Consider the following 20,332-nt stretch of genomic DNA (forward strand, 5'->3'; position numbering starts at 1 on the left):
ATTTTTATTATTTTTCATTTATCTTTTTGCATTTGTCACTGCACTTATTTTTTTATTTTATTTTTTGAATATATTAGTGAATATTAATTGTAATACTGCAGTTAATTCTAAATTCGATTTATTTATAGATATGACATTTTTCACATAAAATTGCTACAAAATTATTTATATTGCATTGTCACTTTATTAATATATATTTTTATATACTATATATTGGTGGTCTTTTCACTAAATAAATTAATTATACCGCTATTTTATCACTTTATGCACTTCAGTTTGTTTATTGCTGGTATTTAACAAGAATTTTGTTAAGTCTATATTTGGGTCACTAGATATTGATGTTTTTTTATGAACTATATATATGTCCTTATTCTATAGGGACACATCACTATTGTGGTTTTGTGTCACGTTCAGACTTGCGGTCACAAATGAGCAAAGTACTTTTCTATACAAGGATCCTTCTCATTATTCCTTTTGTGCATTCTTGGATGTGCAGCTGCAGGTGCACATGCATGATTATCCTGGCCTCTGTCTGCTTCCGGGGACGCTCTTACACTGATATGCAGACGCCAGTGTTTGCGTGTCATTGAGCGTTACCCAGAGGAAGTATGTCATCAGGAGGCGGGCTGACACGTCATGCGCCGTGGATTGCTGGTGCCGTCCTTCTTCCCGTTTCTTCTTACTCACTGGCTGTAGGCCATATAAATATTCATGTACCCCTCACCCTGGCACACCCCTGGAAGAAGCAGGTGGCGAAATGCGTTTGGGTGAGGGGACGCTGAGCGGACACATCTCTCTTCACTGGTAATTATATATCTTCATTTTCTAAGCACCATTCACTTTACCATGGTCCATAAATTGCTGTAGGGACTTTGATTGGGGATATCGCTGTTAGTACTTGTGCTCTATTCATATATATATACAGTATGGTTATCTTACCACATCACAACAATAGGTTATATGTAATGTGATGTTTTGGGCTACATTATTAACAGTGTTTTATGTTTATGAGAGACATTGTTCATTCTATTGGCATAGTATATTTCCCTATTATACCCGTTATAAGCATCTATATCGAATCCATTTGGTAATTTGTGCATTGATGTTTCTGTATTTAATACAAAAATTTTTGATTGATTTTCCGCAGCTTGGTGTCCCCTAGACAGTATTTTGCTTTTTATTATCCATTTTTTATAGTCTATTTTTATCTTGATTGTTTAATAAAATATTGACTTTTAATGTTTGGGATCTCTTCCTTTTTCTCCCATGAGACTTATGCATATGGGATTTATGTATTTATTCTTTTTAAAGTGCCCGATATGATTTTGGACATTTATTGTTGAATTAGCCATAAACTATTGTAGAATCTGTTCAGAAACTGTGTGACAGCATAGCAGTAAAAAAAATTAGGACATGAGGGAAAGAGAATAGGAATCATACACGATATTGAGTATAATTGGAGGCTGTCGAGTACTTTTAATTCACTGCATATTGATTTGGCTAAAACTAAATTTCCTCAAAAAAACTAGAGGAATCTGCTGACTTTGAATTTCAAAAAATTTGCTTATCTTTAGCCATAATTAGAGATAGGTGGATCCCTGGATGTTCGGATCAGGCATTTTTGGTCTAACAGTTAAAACAAGTTCTGGTTCGGGTACCAGAACAGTACCCGAAGCCAATCCCGGACTCCATTCACTTGAATGGGGGATCCGAACATTCAGTGTTTGCCACGCTGTCATGTGCATGACAGCACAGCAAACACTGCTTCTGATTGGTGGTAAAATAATTACCACTGGTCAGACAGCCGCGGTTCCCATGATTACCTCCTGTCACTGGCGTATGCTGATGGGGCAACTATTCCCATCAGTCCAAGCCTGCAGATGCTAATAACAGTGAGAGCAGGTGGTGGCTGATGCAGGCTTTACTACATGGCTCAGGAGGGACCGTTCTTTTACCCCCACTAACCTTACAAAAAAGAAATATTGAATATTGTGATTTCCAGCTTGCAGTCAGTTTTAGTGGTAACAATAGTTGTCCACTGCTCAGACTTCTTCTCAATCCCTGTGTTTCTCACTGTAAAATAATAACACTTATACTAACCTTCATTGCGGGCACCATTCCAGCAGTGTCAGCACTGTCTCTCACGGGGATTGCGTGACATTGTGTCACGCAATCCCTGAGACCAATCAGTGCTGTCACTCTCCCCATCTTTGGCTAAATCACATTTATCTGGAGAAAACGATAGCCGCTGCTCTCCCACTTCCTCTGGATGTATGTGATTCATCCACAGGAAAAGACAGTGAAGCTGGCTATAATTGGCACATGATCCCCTAGAGAGCCAGTGTTGAAATCGTTGGAATGGTGTCTACACCGGTTGTGAGTATAAGTGTTATTATTTTACAAGGGAAAAACATAGGGATCGAGAAGGAGTTGTCTGAGTAGTGAACAACCCCTTTAAACCACTAAAACTGACTGCAAGCTGGAAATCCGTGGGTAAAATTTCCAAATACCTGAAGGTGCCTTGTTCATCTGTACAAACAATTATATGCAAGTATAAACAAGATGGGAATGTCCAGCTATCATACCACTCAGGAAGGAAACAGGTTCTGTGTCCCAAAGATGAACGTGCTTTGGTCCGACATGTGCATATCCACCCAAGAACAAAAGCAAAAGACCTTGTGAAGATGATGGCAGAAGCTGGTAAGATTGTGTCAATATACACAGTGAAACGAGTACTGTATCAGCATGGGCTGAAAGACCACTCTGCCACGAAGAAGCCATCACTACAAAAGAAACATAAAAAATCCAGATTAATGTTTGTAAATGCACACAGAAACAAAGACCTTAATTTTTGGAGACATGTCCTGTGGTCTGATGAAACTAAAATTGAACTTTTGGGGGGCATATTGACCACTGTTACATTTGGAGATAAAAGGGAGAAGCTTGGAAGCCTAAGAACACCATCCCAACTGTGAAACATGGGAGTGACAGCATCATGTTGTGGGGTTGTTTTGCTTCAGGAGGGACTGGTGCACTTCACAAAATAGATGACATCATGAGAAAAGAAGATTATGTGGCAATACTGAAGCAACATTTCAAGACATCAGCCAGGGAATTAAAGCTTGGGTGGAAATGGGTCTTCCAAATGGACCCAAAGCATACTGCCAAAATGGTAACAAAGTGGTTTAAGGATAACAAAGTCAATGTTTTGGACTGGCCATCACAAAGCCCTGATCTCATTCCTATTGAAAATTTATGGGCAAAGCTGAAAACGCCGGTGTGTGCAAGGCAGCCTACAAACCTGGATCAGTTACACCAGTTTTGTCAGGAGGAATGGGCCCAAATTCTGGCCAACTTTTGTGGAGGGATATCACAAATGTTTGACCCAAGTCATTCAGTTTAAGGGCAATGGTACAAAATACTAATGAAAAGTATGTAAACTTTTGACTTTTCAGTAAGTAATAAAAATGCCTTAACACATTTTCTTTCTCATTATTCTGGCATTTTGGAAATATTCATAATTATGGTAATCCTAATTGACCTAAAACAGGAAAGGCTTATTATGATTTCACGTCAGATATTAAGAAAAACATGGAGATGTGTCTTTTTATATAGTGTATGGAAATTTCTGGTTTCAACTGTATAAAGAGAGATCCCAACAACAATAAGATTCTCTTTCTCCGCATGTAAGGATAAAGATATAGTGATTAGTGACATCATAAATTATATATTTTTTCTTGAAAATGTCAGTAAATTGGTGAATTCATTTTATTGTATATGTCCCGTGAGTTGGACTACTTTGGGTTGGACTACTTTAGGTTTGTCTACTCTATGCACACCAGACCAGTGGTGTGATGAGAAATGTAAGAAACGCACATTTACCCTGTTGCAGTAGTCTAATAACTGCTCAACGTGCACCTTTATTTTTCGACCTTAAAGTCGTAGAATGGGGAAAAAAAATAAATTCCAGTGGAATTCTTTTCTTTTTTCTAACTTGAATTTAGACTGAAATAGCATTGGAAATAAATAACCTCCATATAATTTATTGAGTCTATTCTTTTGCAAGTAAGCACCTGGCCCGCCATTTAATATCCCTGATTACATTTAATCCCTGACCTGTTTTTCTAATAAGGATTGCGCACCTTCTAGAAAATGTTGAAGGTTCTCTTTTATTATTATTTGTTCCCTAATCCGTTATCATATGAGCTTTTATTTTTTTTTAAACCACCTCTTCTTGGGATTCTTCTTGATAATTCCTTCACCCTTTCTTTAGACTTTCAGCTTCTTTTACAATTCGCCGAGCCTTTCTGCCACCTCGGGAACATAATATCTCGTTCTTATGTTTTCTTTCTCCCAGATCTGCTTTTGTGTGTGTGCTATGTGTGTATGTGTTTAATCCCTTCATGTATTTGAAAAGTTTCAATCACAGTTTTATGCTATAAATACAGAGGTGCCATCGAAAGTAGAACCTTGTGGGATAGGAGGGGAATTTTCGCAGCTTATGCAGAGATTAATAGGAATCCAGCAGAGAGAGTTTAGGAGGTCAGAAATACACACTAGTCAAGAAAGGCAAGAGATTTAATACAGCTATAATTTATTTATAATAAGACACCAACATATTCCCTGGCTTGGTACAGCCCGGGTATAACAAGTACAAACATAGGTTATACAAAATACAACAATGACTGTTTTTTTCTATACAACTTGGCTAGTAGAAATTGATGGCACAAGAAAAGGAATACTTAACAAAATGTCTATATGCAAACCCCCTCTATCTGTCGTAGACTGTGCAATGAATTCTAAGTTGCCTATTTTCTACCACCACAGAATCCATTTCACACAGAGTGTGGTGCTAAAAGTCAACACAAGTTCACACTCTGCATACGCCTGAAGCTTTCAGCAACACAGCAATCGGAAAATCAGACTCACTGAGAAATACGCAAACAGGACTATTTATTCCTCGAACACTCAAGACTAGATTTATAGGGTAATCGGCCGAATCAGCCGCACTCATTACGGGGGCCTAAGAGTAAATAAAGGGGGATTCTAGGCTCGCTACAAGAATAAGAAGACAGGATGTTTCATACAAGATGTGGAACATTTATCCTTGTATTTGAGCCCAAATTTCAGGTCATATTGCAACATTTTATTGTCATAACTGACTAATCCAAATATATCAAAGTTTTACTCCATTTATTCCCCCATTTTTTATTGCTTATTGTGACATGCAGAAGTAGTGCTGTTGCTTCAAAAGCATCCAGCAACTACTGGGGTTAACACAGTTACAGGAGACAGGGAGTGGTTAGTAAAGCCCCTAGGGGATTGTGGGGAACTTGTTTACTACAGTATTCTGGCAGCAGCCGATGGGATGAGTGGTGTGTGATCTGTCTCACAAAAGTTCATGCAGGAGAGCCATAGGGACACAGAGGATTCCTTTACAGAATGGAGCTGGGCTAACCCCTGTACTGCTAGTTGACAAAGTGTATCAGGAGCAGTTACTGTTTATGAAGCCTGTACCTAAGAGGTTTGAATTGTCCTGAATGTGCTGTGATATTAAACTACACTGTTCATCTGTTCAAGAGGACTATATCAATTGCATTTGTGTGAGCAAGTGGATCCATCTAGTGCCTGAGGAAGCTGCAGTGCATGGTCACCCTGAGTAACGGTTCCCCCCAGAGTTCCAAAGAATTCATGAGAACTGTCGTGCCCCTATCTGAACCTAGCGGTGTACACGTAACATTATGCTGCTCCAAAACTTAAAAATGCATTAAAAAAGGAGCGTGGTTTGTCTTAAAAGAAAAAAATATATATATTTATATTGTAGCCATTTTTATCGATGATTTTTCAAGTATGTGGATCCTTGATATGCGTTGCGAGCTTGCATATTTTTTCCAAAATATCAGGTAATACCTCATGTGTTTTATACATTGTTTTTCATCATTTTATTACACAATTATCTATTTTATGCAGGATGTTGCCTGGCCCTTTAGTGTTGGTTGGGTGAATTGGGGTGTCTGTCCTTGTGGGGGTGCACTTATATGGTGCTTGGTACCTCACCTGAAGTAAAAGTTAAAGGGTCATCAATAAATTGTAAACCAGACACTGATCATCACATGTACCTGTGTGACTTGCATCCTATGCAAGTCTCATCTTTGCATTTATAAGACTAGGCAACTGCTGGCTCCATGAATTGGTAATTTTGTGTGTAGTTGTTTCATCAACCTTTATCATGGTGGTCTTTGGCATCCTATAGCACATTGGTAATCTGACTGGGTGTTTGTAAGGCTGTTTCTTTTTCTGTGAGGTTTTTTGAATTCATGCCCTTCTTCTGTGAGTTGCCAAAACTTAAAAATGCAGAGAAAAGGGGTCATGATTAGTGTTGAGCTTTCCGATACCGCAAGTATCGGGTATCGGCCCATATTTGCCGTATCGGAATTCCGATACCGAGTACCGATACTTTTTTCGTATCGGATACCGGAATCGGAAGTCCAAAATGCAATGAGCCACTTTTGTGGCTCTGATTGGCTGCCGAAATGACGTCATCATGATGCGCTGTCTGTGCGCATCATGATGCGCCGTCAGTTCGGGCCTTCGGGGGGGCTGTGCCGACTGTCCGGGGGTCTGTGCCGGCCTGCCGGTGGTCTGTGCAGGCTCCAGGGGTCTGTGCCGGCCTGCCGGGGGGCTGTGCCGGCCTGCCGGTGGTCTGTGCAGGCTCCGGGGGTCTGTGCCGGCCTGCCGGGGGGGCTGTGCCGGCCTGCCGGTGGTCTGTGCAGGCTCCGGGGGGCTGTGCCGGCCTGCCGGGGGGCTGTGCCAGCCTGCCGGTGGTCTGTGCAGGCTCCGGTGGTCTGTGCCGGCCTGCCGGGGGGCTGTGCCAGCCTGCCGGTGGTCTGTGCAGGCTCCGGGGGGCTGTGCCGGCCTGCCGGTGGTCTGTGCAGGCTCCGGGGGTCTGTGCAGGCATCGTCCGATGGGACTACAAGTCCCATCGGGCGATGCCTGCTACCATGACAGTGATTGACACATTAGCCAATGATGGGACAGTAGTAGTCCCATCATCCGGCTAATGTGTTGAATGTAAAAAAAAAATAAAAAAAATTTACATGCTACATACATGCTACATACATGCTACATACATACAACATGCATACTACATATATAATACATGTAACATACATACTACATGCAACATGCATACTACATACATGCTACATACTACATGGATGCTACATACATGCTACATACTACATACATGCTACATACTACATATATACTACATGCTACATACATGTTACATACTACATACATGCTACATACTACATACATAATACATATATACTACATGCATGCAACATACATACAACATATATACTACATGCATACTACATATATACTATATATACTACATGAATTTCCCACGCAGCAATGGCATAAAGTGAGACTAGGGACTTTTTTTTTTTTTAAAGTGGTGGAGGAATACAGTGCGGAAAGATACCTACCTTCCGTCATTGTATTCCTGGAGCTGGTAGAGAACGGTAGCATCAGCTGATGCTGCTGTTCTCCACGCAAGATGGACGTGGGACCCTCGTGGACTTCTGCGGATCGGGGTAAGTATATTGGTGTTTTTTTATTTTGATATTTATTCCTCAAGGGGACAATGGCTTCGGGGATCAAAGTGACAAGTGACGGTGCGTATGTACTCTATGTTATATGTACTGTATGTCTATATGTATGTATTGTATGTAGTATATATGTATGTTGCATGCATGTAGTATATATGCAGTATATATGTAGTATGCATGTTGCATGCATGTGGTATGTAGCATGTATGTAGTATGTAGCATATATGTAGCATGTATGTTGCATGTATGTAGCATGTAGTGTGTATGTATGTAGCATGTATGTAGTATGTATGTTGCATGTATGTAGCATGTAGTGTGTATGTTGCATGTATGTAGCATGTAGTATATATGTAGTATGTATGTTACATGTAGTATATATAGTATATATGTAGTATGCATGTTGCATGCATGTAGTATATATGTTGTATGTATGTTGCATGCATGTAGTATATATGTATTATGTATGTAGTATGTATGTAGCATGTATGTAGTATGTATGTTGCATGTATGTAGCATGTAGTACAGTATATATGTAGTATGTATGTTACATGTAGTATATATAGTATATATGTAGTATGCATGTAGTATATATGTTGTATGTATGTTGCATGCATGTACTATATATGTATTATGTATGTAGTATGTAGCATGTATGTAGTATGTAGCATGTATGTAGCATGTAGTATATATGTAGTATGTATGTTACATGTAGTATATATAGTATATATGTAGTATGCATGTTGCATGCATGTAGTATATATGTTGTATGTATGTTGCATGCATGTAGTATATATGTATTATGTATGTAGTATGTATGTAGCATGTATGTAGTATGTAGCATGTATGTAGCATGCATGTAGTATGTAGCATGTATGTAGTATGCATGTTGCATGTAGTATGTATGTTACATGTAGTATATATGTAGTATGCATGTTGTATGTATGTAGCATGTATGTAGCATGTATGTAGCATGTAAATTTTTTTTTTTTTTTTTTTACATTCAACACATTAGCCGGATGATGGGACTACTACTGTCCCATCATTGGCTAATGTGTCAATCACTGTCATGGTAGCAGGCATCGCCCGATGGGACTTGTAGTCCCATCGGACGATGCCTGCACAGACCCCCGGAGCCTGCACAGACCACCGGCAGGCCGGCACAGCCCCCCGAAGCCTGCACAGACCACCGGCAGGCCGGCACAGCCCCCCGGCAGGCCGGCACAGACCACCGGAGCCTGCACAGACCACCGGCAAGCCGGCACAGCCCCCCGGCAGGCCAGCACAGACCCCCGGAGCCTGCACAGACCACCGGCAGGCCGGCACAGCCCCCCCGGCAGGCCGGCACAGACCACCGGAGCCTGCACAGACCCCCCGGCAGGCCAGCACAGCCCCCCGAAAGGCCCGTACAGACCCCAGAGAGGCTGTACAAGGCAAAAATAGGGTTTTTCTTATTCCGATACCGGAAGTCCCATAGACTTGAATGGGACTTCCGGTATCGGAATTGGCGATACCCGATATTTTTTTAGATCGGCCGATACCATCCGATACGATACTTTTATGTATCGGACGGTATCGCTCAACACTAGTCATGATTGGTCTTAGAAAAAACAATAATAATTCATACTGTAATCATTTTTCCCATGAATATAAAGTCACATTTTGCTCAAAATCTGACATTAACGTGTGACAATTAACACTTTGGTCTCCTGTTGTTTTCTATCATCCATAAAAAGTTGCAATTGCACAAAAAGTTTCCATTGATTTGTGACATTTCACAAATTGATCTCAAGTGCTTAAAGAAGCATTGGCATTGTGTACTTACAATTGTTCATTTTGCCTTTCTACCCAGTTAATTCTTCTCTTTTTCATTATGTCTATGACATAGTTACATAGTTTTGAAGGCTGAAGGAAGACCTTATGTCCATCTAGTTCAGCCTATTTTTAGTGCAGCTGTTCTGCATTGTTGATCCTGGGGAAGGCAAAAAACCCACAGAGTAGCAGCCAATTTTCTCCATAGGGAAAAAATGTCCTTCCCCTAAGCTGGGTCAACCATCTGCCTATAATATTATGTTATTTGTAACCTTCTATACTGTTACTCACAAGAAAAGCATCCATTCCTTTCTTAAATTCATTCAGTGAGTTGGCCATCACCACTTCCTCAGGAAGAGAATTCCAGAGCCTCACTGCTCTTACCATGAAGAACCCTCTTCTATGCTGGTGCAGAAATTGTCTTTCCTCCAAATGAAGAGAATGCCCCCTTGTTCTTGTCACAGTCCTTGGTACAAACAGTTCATTGGAGAGATCTCTGTATTGCCTTCTGATATACTTGTACATATATATTAGGTCTCCCCTAAGTCTTCTCTTTTATAGAGTAAATAGACCTAATTTTGATAACCTTTCTGGGTATTATAGTGAACCAACTCCATTTATCATTTTAGCAGCCCGCCTTTGAACCCTTTCAAGTTCAGTAATGTCTTTCTTGAGCACCGGCGTCCAAAATTGCTCACAATACTCCAAGTGTGGTCTGACGAGTGATTTGTACAGAGGGAGAATTATGTTTTCATCTTGTGTCCCCAGACCTCTTCTAATGTATCCCATGACCCTATTTGCTTTGGTGGCAGCTGCCTGACACTGGGCACTCCAATTTAGCTTCTTATTGACTAAGATGCCTAAGTCTTTCTCCATGTCTGATTTCCCCAGCAGTTTCCCATTTAGTAAGTAATTGTAGCATCTGTTTCTCCTTCCCATGTGCATAACCTTACACTTATCTGTTTTAAACCTCATTTGCCATTTTTCAGCCCAATTCTCCAATTTACTCAAATCTGTCTGTAGTTGCAAACTGTCCTCCTTTGTGTTAACTACCTTACATAGTTTTGTATCATCTGCAAATACTGATATTTTACTGTGTAAGCCATCCACTAGATCATTCATAAATATATTAAACAGTAGGGGGCCCAATACAGAACCCTGTGGTACCCCACTAGTAACCCTGGCCCAATCTGAGTATGCGCCATTAATAACCACTCTTTGTTTTCTATCACTAAGCCAGCTCCCTACCCATCTACACACATTTTCCCCTAGCCCAAGCTTTCTCATCTTACTTAACAATCTTTTATGTGGGACAGTGTCAAATGCTTTAGAGAAGTCGAGATAAATGACATCCAATGATTCTCCTTGGTCCATTTGAGAGCTTAAATCCTCATGGAAGCTGATCAGGTTAGTTTGACAGGAGCGATCCTTCATAAATCCATGGAGTTAAACATTTTTTAACATTGAGATATTCCATAATGGTATCCCTTAGAAACCCTTCAAAAATTTTACCCACAACAGATGTTAAGCTTACCGGCCTATAGTTTCCAGGTTCCCTTTTACACCCCTTTTTGAATATTGGTACCACATTTGCTTGCCGCCAATCAAAAGGAACAGACCCTATTTCTATAGAGTCTTTAAATATAAGGAATAGAGGCCTGTCTATCACATTACTTCACTACCTTAATACCAGAGGGTGAATGCCATCAGGGCCTGGTGATTTGTCAAGTTTAATCTTACTAAGGCGGTTCTGCACTTCTTCCTGGGTTAGGCAGGTAATACTTAATGGGGAGTTTACATTATCACTCTGCGTTTCCCCTGGCAAATCCTTTTCCTGTGTGAAAACTGTTGAGAAAAAAGTATTTAAAACATTTGCTTTTCCCACATCGCTCTCTATGATTTCACCCTCATTGTTCTTTAAAGGGCCGACACCATCAATTTTAATCATTTTACTGTTTAAATAATTAAAGAATAGTTTGGGGTTTGTTTTACTTTCCTTAGCAATGAGTCTCTCAGTTTCCACTTTTGCTAAATGTATTTGTTTTTTACACATTTTATTTTTTTCCCTATAACTTTTTAATGCTTCTTCATTGCCTTCTTGTTTTAGCTTCCTAAATGCCTTGTTCTTGTTATTTATTGCCCTTTTTACATCCTTATTTAGCCACATTGGTGTTCTCCTGTTCCTAGCCCTTTTATTTCTGTACGGTATGGCTAGCTCGCAGTGGGTGTGTAAAACTGATTTAAATATTTCCCATTTATTTTCTGTGCTCCTATTTTTGAGGACATTGTCCCAATCAATTCGGCGAAGGTCCTCTCTAAGCTGATCAAACTTTGCTTTCCTGAAATTCAGCGTTTTCGTAACCCCCTTCCAGGGCACCTTACTGAAGGACAAGTGGAATTGTATTACATTGTGGTCACTGTTCCCTAGGTGCCCATCGACTCGTACTTCTGTTATTCTATCTGGCCTGTTGCTTAAAATTAAGTCCAGAAGGGCTGTCCCTCTAGTTGGATCCTGCACAAGTTGTGACAGATAATTATCCTTGGTCACTGACAGAAATTGGTTTCCTTTCTGAGATACGCAGGTTTCAGTTTCCCAGTCTATGTCGGGGTAGTTGAACTCCCCCATAATAATCACCTCATTGGGATTTGCTGCTTTGTCTTTTTGTTTCAATAATACATTTTCAGTGGTTTCTGTTATATTTGGTGGCTTATAACAAACCGCTATGAGGATTTTATTACTTTTCCCTCCTTGTATCTCCACCCAAAGAGACTCCACCTCTTCATTTCCCTCTTGTATATCTTCTCTTAGTGTGGGCTTTAAAGTGGACTTTATATAGAGACAGACTCCACCCCCTTTCCTTTTTTTACGATCCCTCCTAAACAAATCATATCCTTGCAAGTTAGCCGGCCAGTCATAGCTGTCGTCTAACCATGTCTCAGTTATTCCTACTATGTCGTATTTTTCTTCATACATTACCAACTACAGATCTTCACTCTTATTGGTCAGGCTTCTTGCGTTGGTCAGCATGCAGGAAAGAAGTTTTGCTTCCTTTTTCTTAGCTTCCTTCTGAGTACCCTGTCTTGGGTCCTCTGTAGCACATCTAGTATCCTTGATTAGTCTGTCCTTCTGCTGCATGTTCTTGTCTGCTGTTTTTCCTCCCATCCCCTCTTCTTCTAGTTTAAAGCCCTCCTGATGAGTGTGGCAAATCTTCTGGCGAATGTGTGTTTCCCAGGTTTTGTGAGGTCTATCCCATCTCTTGCGAGAAGTCCATCATAGAGGTAATTCATGCCATGGTCCAAGAATCCAAATCCTGAGCTGTGCCATTTTCATTCTCCAGCATGAGGGCTTCATATTGGTTGCTAAGCTGTGTGGGTGGTGATGACCACTTGATCCGTTTGCTTCTTTTCGTCACATGGCTCCAGTTTTCAGCCTCTGCATGTGCTCTGAAGCTTTTCTCACTTTCCGTTTCCTGAATGGTTGCTTCTGCTTCATCCAAGAAGTTCTCATGTTCTTTAATTACCTTCAATGTTGCTATTCTTTTTTCCAGTCCCTGCACCTTTTCCTCTAAGAGGGCAACAAGTTTGCACTTCATCACGTGATTAATTCTTCTAAGCTCTATTTAGAAACAGGAAGTCTCTTTGCCCTGCATGAGTTATCATTAGAACTACAATTCTACATCACTGCAAAATCCCTGACTCCTGTGCTATCTACTGTATACAAAAGTGTCAACTTTCATTGTAGCCCTATCTGTAATGATAATGAGGCCGCTGAAAAGTTTTCTGTATAGAGCAGAAAATTTGTGCTTAGTATAAATGCTAATGTGGCACCCCAGAGTCCGGTTGCCATGGTGACATTGCTTCCAACTAAGGGGTGATGTCATGCCTGGAGGCAGGGGGTCCCCATGCCAAGTGACACAGTGTACATGTCAATTCCTGCTCCAGGCCAGAAAGGGGAGCTTCCTTATAAATTCTGGCCAGCAGGTGGGGTTAGTGAGTCAGAAATAAGTCAGCTGAGAGAGTAAACAGGAGAGTTGTCATGGAAATGGGAGCGAGCTGTAGCTGGTGACAGGACAGGTGGAGAGGAGAGTTGGCAGTTGGTCTGTGCAGGGGGAAGGGACAGGAGCAGAGACAAGAGCTCAGATGAATAAAAACTGCGCATAGCTGACCCCAAACCAGAGCGCTGACAAAAATGGATTCCAGAGTCCTTGGCTGGGTGGTTGGTATATGCCTTGACAGCCGAATCTGGAGGGCAGGGGTCTGCAAGCTCCCTGGCCACACCAAACATCTGAAGGCATGGCAGCAGACCAAGAGCCCAGGGCTTACAGTGAAAAGGACAGAGCCTGTGATATAGGCTCATGTTGTCTGCCATACAGGTTAGAAACCATCACGCAGGAGAGGGCCGCAGCTTAGTCACAAGCAGCAGGGACCTGAAAAGAGAGCGCAGAAGGAAGGTTCCCAACAACACCTGGTAGGGTGGATCCCATGAATGCCTCCAGGCGAGCCGGACTCAATCCATCATCTGTAAATGGTACCCCAGACTGCATCTACTTTCAAGTAAAAGGTAAAGAAAACTGCATCTCTCTGTGTCCTTCTCTTATTCTCTGCACCCCAACATTCACCACCATCTGAACAATAAAATATATTTGCCCTGGGGCCCTGCTCTACCCGGGGGAGCTGAACCATCTTTGCTGAGTCACCATCAGTCCCAGTGGACCAAAACTGCAGCGTCGGCTACCCTTTGCCAAACACCACAGGTGACATCACGATTAAACACCACATAACTATCCTCTATTTTATGATACGGCCAGGGCCACGGAAATGGATCATGGCCCCGTGACCTCCCCCCATAGAACTTTCCGGTCCGATTCAGGTTGCCCCACGGCCCTGGTGGGCGTGTCACTATCAGCAGAGACATTGAGATGGTTTACAGGAAGTGGGAACAGGTACAGTATTTGTCTTCTAGTCTCTGGTCAATCATACAGCATTTAGGCATAACAGAAAAGCTTTTGACTTTGGCCAAACAATTCAATGGGTAATTGTAGGTGCAATGCTTGCTGTAAGGGAAGGAAAAGGAATTTCTGCTCTTATAGTGTTGATCGAATGCCAATTAAGTACAACCATCCATTTAAAAAATATTAGATGGCAAAATACAAAGCATGAGAATCGGGAAAGTTCCTGGACATATTTTACTGGTATGTGCACCAAATACATTGATTTCTTGTTGTGATAGATGAGGGAAGCAATACCATGCTTTTGAATTTGAATGTGTTTGTGTGAAAAGACAGCTAATGTATGGTTGCTGGTATGCATTAAATAAAAAGTGAATTGTGCACATTATTAAGATTTAAAATCGACAAGTGATACCAGAGTAATCTCGACTGTTAGCCAAGGTCTGTTCGAGAGAGTAGAGAACTTATTTCTGCAACTACTATATTTTCATGGGGCATTCACACTTGTCAGCTGAATTCTCCAGGGCACTAGCAGACTGTTTAGGAAATATTCAATGTGTGCTTATATTAATATTAGAGAAATTCAAAAACTTACCTTTTTTATTGGAGGATATAAAAAAAAAATTCAGGTATTCTTCAAAAGGAATTTGTCAACCCGATCCACAGCCCAAATTGTTTGTATGGTCGTGTTGCTTTCAGAAAGCTAATGCCGTCAGAGATGTAACTAGGTGGGGGTGGACAGCCGAGGACTGTGCCCAGGGTGCAGCCGCCAGTGGGGCCCAGTCTGGTCGCCTAATGCGGCTGTCTGAAGTGTCTCCCCCAGCGGCTGCATTCTGCCACCCCCAGGACTGGGAGTCGGCAGTTCTCTGAGCCGGCTGTCAAGCTGACAGCCGGCACAAAGAAAGTGCAGCATGCCAGCACCCAGTGTTCAATAGTACTCGCGTCTGCAATTGAAACTCTGACTGCCGGGTCAGAGCGACGCCAGCAGTGTGATCATATCATGTGATCACAATGCTGATGTCATTTGCCGGCGCTGCAAAGTTATTGATGGGTGGTAAGTGCTCCACGTTAATGAAACTGAAGACACCGAAGAATGTAGTACACACCTTTATTGATGAAATATGTTCCTCCCTGATTGAAAAATTAATGTAATTTATATGCAAATGAGCCTTAATTGCTTGAGGTGTGTCAAAGTCTCTGCCTCTCTGACTTTATTATCGACACAGCCCCAACCTTCATCTGCTTGACCGACAGCTCAATAGCTTGACTCTACAGTCAGTGAGCATCAGTAAAGCTGTGGATAACATTATCGTTCAGAAAGCAATATAACCATATAAACAGTTTGGGAGATGAATCAAGCTTACGGATTCCCTTTAAGGAATTTTGATATTTGAAAAAATGAGTGTCGTGTACATGGTCGATGAGAAGACGCGGATTGTGCTGCGCTGCTGGTGGAAGTATGGGATCCAGAATCTGCGGTATAAAGTAGTACACGGTTTAATCTCAATGTGTTTCGAGATTGAACTGATCTCTTCCTCAGGAGAACCACAAGGTTCATCAAGCCCATCATATGGCCAATATTCTCCTTGGATGCAGCCCAAAGCTTGTGTAAAGGCGGAGAAGATGTCTGAACACCTTCTCTGAAGATCTTTGATGACAAAGTTAACGCGACCTGTGGTTTTATGTATTTTATCCTTTTGTAGGCTGCAGTTTTCCTGTGTACAGTGGTGGACAGGGTTAACTGTAGGGCAAGTCCATAGTTTGGAGAGGAGTAAATGGGGGCTAGGAGTTAGCTCCTTTTTTTATGGTTAGCGTAAATAGAACTACAGAGAAGAACTGAAATCCTCAGTCGGTTCTAGCCATAACTGAGTGTATGTGAAAAGCAGACCTGCAAGGTAACATGTTTTAACACCCAAGTAAGAGTGGTGGTAGTTCTCCTTATCACAGGCTATTTGGGGCACCTACTAAAAAAAATCTTAAGCTAGTCTCAGTGTTAGCTAGACCTGAAGGTCATTGCTAAGAAATACGGGAGCAGCCAGACGGGGGCACGTTGGTATCATTTGGCAGCTGGGAGAGCTCTCTAATACAGTTCACAGAGTGTAGTCTGGACACAGTGGTCACACCTCAAGACTTCAATGTTGTGGCCCTGTTTTGGGAACATGGAGGCCCTCAATGTAGCTGTTGTTCGTTTGCAATGTTCTACACAAGTAATGTGCCGCCGTACAAAACAGTCAATTGTGAACCTCTGCCATGCTGTGCGGATGAAAATTTTAAACATTATTCCTGCTACTCATTGTAAATATCTTCCTGATCCAGTAAATGAGAGTTTACTTTTGTAAACCTGTCTGTCTTCTCCATTGGGGACTTAAAGGGCCTCAGTGTCGCCCAAAATGTGGTAGAACATAATCTGAAGATGCCATCAACTGACTCAGTAATACGCGCACACACCCTATATAGGCTGTTTTGGGACGCAGAAGTGAAAGTCAGCCAGTGCTGTCCGTTACACTTGCTCCATCATGAAAGTCAAAGTGACTTTTAAAGTAATAATTAAAAATGGAGAAAATGGACAATAAAGTTATGATGGATTCAAAGACCATTACATGAGATCCTACCCTCACTGAAGGTTTTTTTTATCTGTCAGACTTCTACCTTCTATTGCCTTGACATTGCTAGTACATCTGGCTGTCTAAATAACTATCTCATGAAATAGCTGAAGACATATGATATCACAAATTTTGTATACTAGCTGATAAAAATACTTGCTCTGTGGTAAGTCATTTTAGACTCAAAAATGCTTACGGCTCGGAGTTTGAATTGATTTAAAGATTGTAAGTTTGCTGTGAACTAGAATCATCCTCTCCAGGATGTAAACTTTACCTAGGATCCAAGCCACAAGCATATGCTCGCAGGTTGGGTAAAATAATCTGTCATACAACACTCCATGAAAGTTGTTAACTTGGTGGCAGACACAAAAATATCAGACTTTTAGAAAGTCACAAGTAGCCCATTGAACTCAGTAATAAGTTTCTGTAGCAGATTTTTTTTTCTATTTATTTTTTATTCCACAAGATTGGTTATATTTTCTGTGGCCAAACAAAATATCTTAGCAAAGACACATCACCCAAAGAATAAAAAACAGTACTTGAAAATATCATTACCAGAAAATATTTCTAAATTATTGACGTTACTAATTCACAATTTAAACTGGTTTTATTACTTCTTAGATAACATATTAGAGTTGTGACTGATCAGTTATTGTCCTTCCAAGAGTCTGGAGAGGCCTTGGTGAAAGATATGCTGCCTTCAACATCATCCAGCAAGGCTGGATTGGTGGTGTGCCAGTGATGGTCTGGGTTGGTATATCATTGAAGGCAGAAACTTCCACATGAGGGCCAACGGTATCCTGGTTGCTTTATTGCAACCTTAGGCTGGTTTCACACTTGCGTTTTTTGCGCAAAAAAACGCATGCGTTTTTTTTCCTATTCTTTACATGGGTGCGCATACACATGCGTTTGTACGCGTATGTATGCGCATGCGTTTAATTGTAGTGTGTGCTCGGGCGCACAAAATGCACTCTGTTGCATTTTTTGTGCGTCCGACTTGACCCAAAAAAAACGCATGCGCACGCAATGCGTTTTCTTTCACCCAACCACCCATTACAGTCTATGGGTGCGCGTCTAAAAAACGCACAAAAACGCATGATGCGTTTTTTATGTGCGTTTGCACTGTGCACGGTGTGCTGCGCAAAAAAACGCAAGTGTGAAAGTAGCCTAAAGGGCATGTCACACTAAGAGATATCGCTAGCAATATCGCTATAACTTGTGACGTTATAGTGATATTACTAGCGATATCGCTGTGTCTGATACTTACCTATGACCCGCTCCCCCGCTGGTTATTGCTGATCGCACGAGAACGCCCTGGACTGTTTCTCGTCGTCAGCTTCCTGCGGCTCTTCCTGCTGTGACGACGAGCAACGCGTGGAGCCGGGCGGGAGGACGCAGGATCGCCTGGTGTGACAGGTAAGTAGCGACCCCCGACCCCTGCGATGTCGCTGGTGAGATCTGCCTGTGTGGCAGCTCACTAGCGACCACTTAGCGATGTAGCAGCAATCCTGACCGCGTCATATCGCTGGTCGGGATCGCTGGTACATCGCTAAGTGTGACAGTACCTTTAGAGCCAATATCCGACTTTATGCCAGTGCAGTGAGCTTTAGATCTATCCTAGTGTAGGACATTGCTTAGCTTCATGTTGCCAAAGTGTGTAAGAAGTTGCTACTGAATGGTCTTCATAATCCCCAAATAAGAATGTAACTGAGAGCCTTTGGGACATTATTTATCAGTGAAATTGATGTAAATAAGCAGGAACATAGAATTTCTACAAGTTCATAGATGCCCTGATCCAGGACGCCACCGTCCATCTCATCAGGAGCATGCCAAGATATTGGCGAGAGGATATATAGGCATGTGGGTGCAATACACATTAGTGTGTCACATTGAGTTACCGTGATGAAATTAATGTAAACTGGATCCACCTGTGATTTCAGTTTTTTACTTTGATTTTCTGGGTGATTTGGAATACAGCCCTCAAATGGTTGAAAACTTTGGTTTACATTGACCATTGATACAACATTTTTTTTGTTCTCATTGAATGACATTCTTATGATCAGTAAAGATTTCATTTATCCAATGTGTGATTTATGTGTCCCCTTAATTTTTTTAATCAGTGTGTTTTGACACTTTATATTTCAGAACTTGTGCAGAAATATAATTCTACTACAGTGGGGAAAATAAACATTTGAGACACTGTCAATTTTGCAAGTTTTCCCACTTAGAAATAATTGAGAGTAGGGATGAGCGAACCTGCTTGCTGATGCTTGGAGATCACTTGAGTATCTGGGTGTCTGCATGTGATCGTAACTCGGCGAGCATTGGGTGGTGCTCAGTTTAAAACTCAAAGTCCCACATGTTTGGTACCTGTTGCACATCCACAAAGCATGTGGAGATTGCCTGCGCATCACTGTAATACCATAACTGTAAAGCCTCTGTCGTCGGGTGTCCCGATGTAACAGGCCAGAATATACCCCATGCCAGACTATGCCCAGGGCTGAAGTGACCTAAGCCAGAGTATACTCCGGCCAAAGTATACCCTGGGTTATACTCTGACCTAGGCCACATTATACCCCCTCCAGAATATACCCCTCGGGGGGTGTAAAATAGCCTGGGCCAGACTATGCCCGGGGTTAAAGTGGCGTAGTATACTCCTGGTATATTCTGGCCTAGGCCAAAGTATACCCTGGGTATATACTAGCTTAGGCTAAACTATGCCCCTCCAAGCCCAAATATTGCTGTTTTTCCTGCCGTAGTTGTTCTACAGAATGACTACAAAGACAGAAAGTAAGGCTACACTTGCAGTATATGTTGGAGGAGTTGCATTGCACTGACAATAGATGGCTCTGTTCCATCAGTGCATAGTTAATGTTATGTTGAATTGTAACTTACCATGTATGTTTCTCTCTGCTCTCTATGATATGCACTCTTTTCTCCAGTGTGAGTTCCTCTTCTATCCTGATAAGATACGAGTTTGCAACACCCCCAACACCAAAATAAGTTTTCCAATTTTGACAACCATGGAAGACCAACTGTATAACCAGCTATTGAGATTCTACACTGCAACAGAACAAAAGTACCCCCAGTGGATCTGCGATCTTCCTCCAGAGAAACGTGTAAGTGCCAAGTCCCAGTTTAGATAAACATCTAAGCCATATCGAGCAGACGGAGGGATTCTTTACCATGGGGAATAGGAGGTTCTCACTAAAAGTCGACTGCCAAATATCCTAAAGGCCTGTCATGACAATCTAATTTCTGGTGGCCATTTTGGCAGAGATAAAACATTACACAAAATCTCTGACTGTTATTACTGGAAGGAAATGAAGAACAACATTCTTAAACACGTCAAAGC

The 20,332-nt window shown here is 41.6% G+C and overlaps 1 long non-coding RNA gene across 1 annotated transcript in view; it reads left to right on the forward strand.

Annotated features, from left to right (window-relative positions):
• Positions 1–667: 667 nt before the first annotated feature.
• LOC141085699 (uncharacterized) overlaps positions 668–20,332 on the forward strand; it is a 74,943-nt gene continuing 55,278 nt past the window's right edge. Inside the window, exon 1 of the long non-coding RNA XR_012231375.1 lies at positions 668–804. This is a non-coding gene — a long non-coding RNA (uncharacterized lncRNA). The remainder of the gene's footprint in view (positions 805–20,332) is intronic.

Source organism: Dendrobates tinctorius, unplaced genomic scaffold, assembly GCF_039654945.1.
Source record: "Dendrobates tinctorius isolate UK_male_01 unplaced genomic scaffold, ASM3965494v1 ptg000029l, whole genome shotgun sequence".
Classification (NCBI taxonomy): Eukaryota; Metazoa; Chordata; class Amphibia; order Anura; family Dendrobatidae; genus Dendrobates; species Dendrobates tinctorius.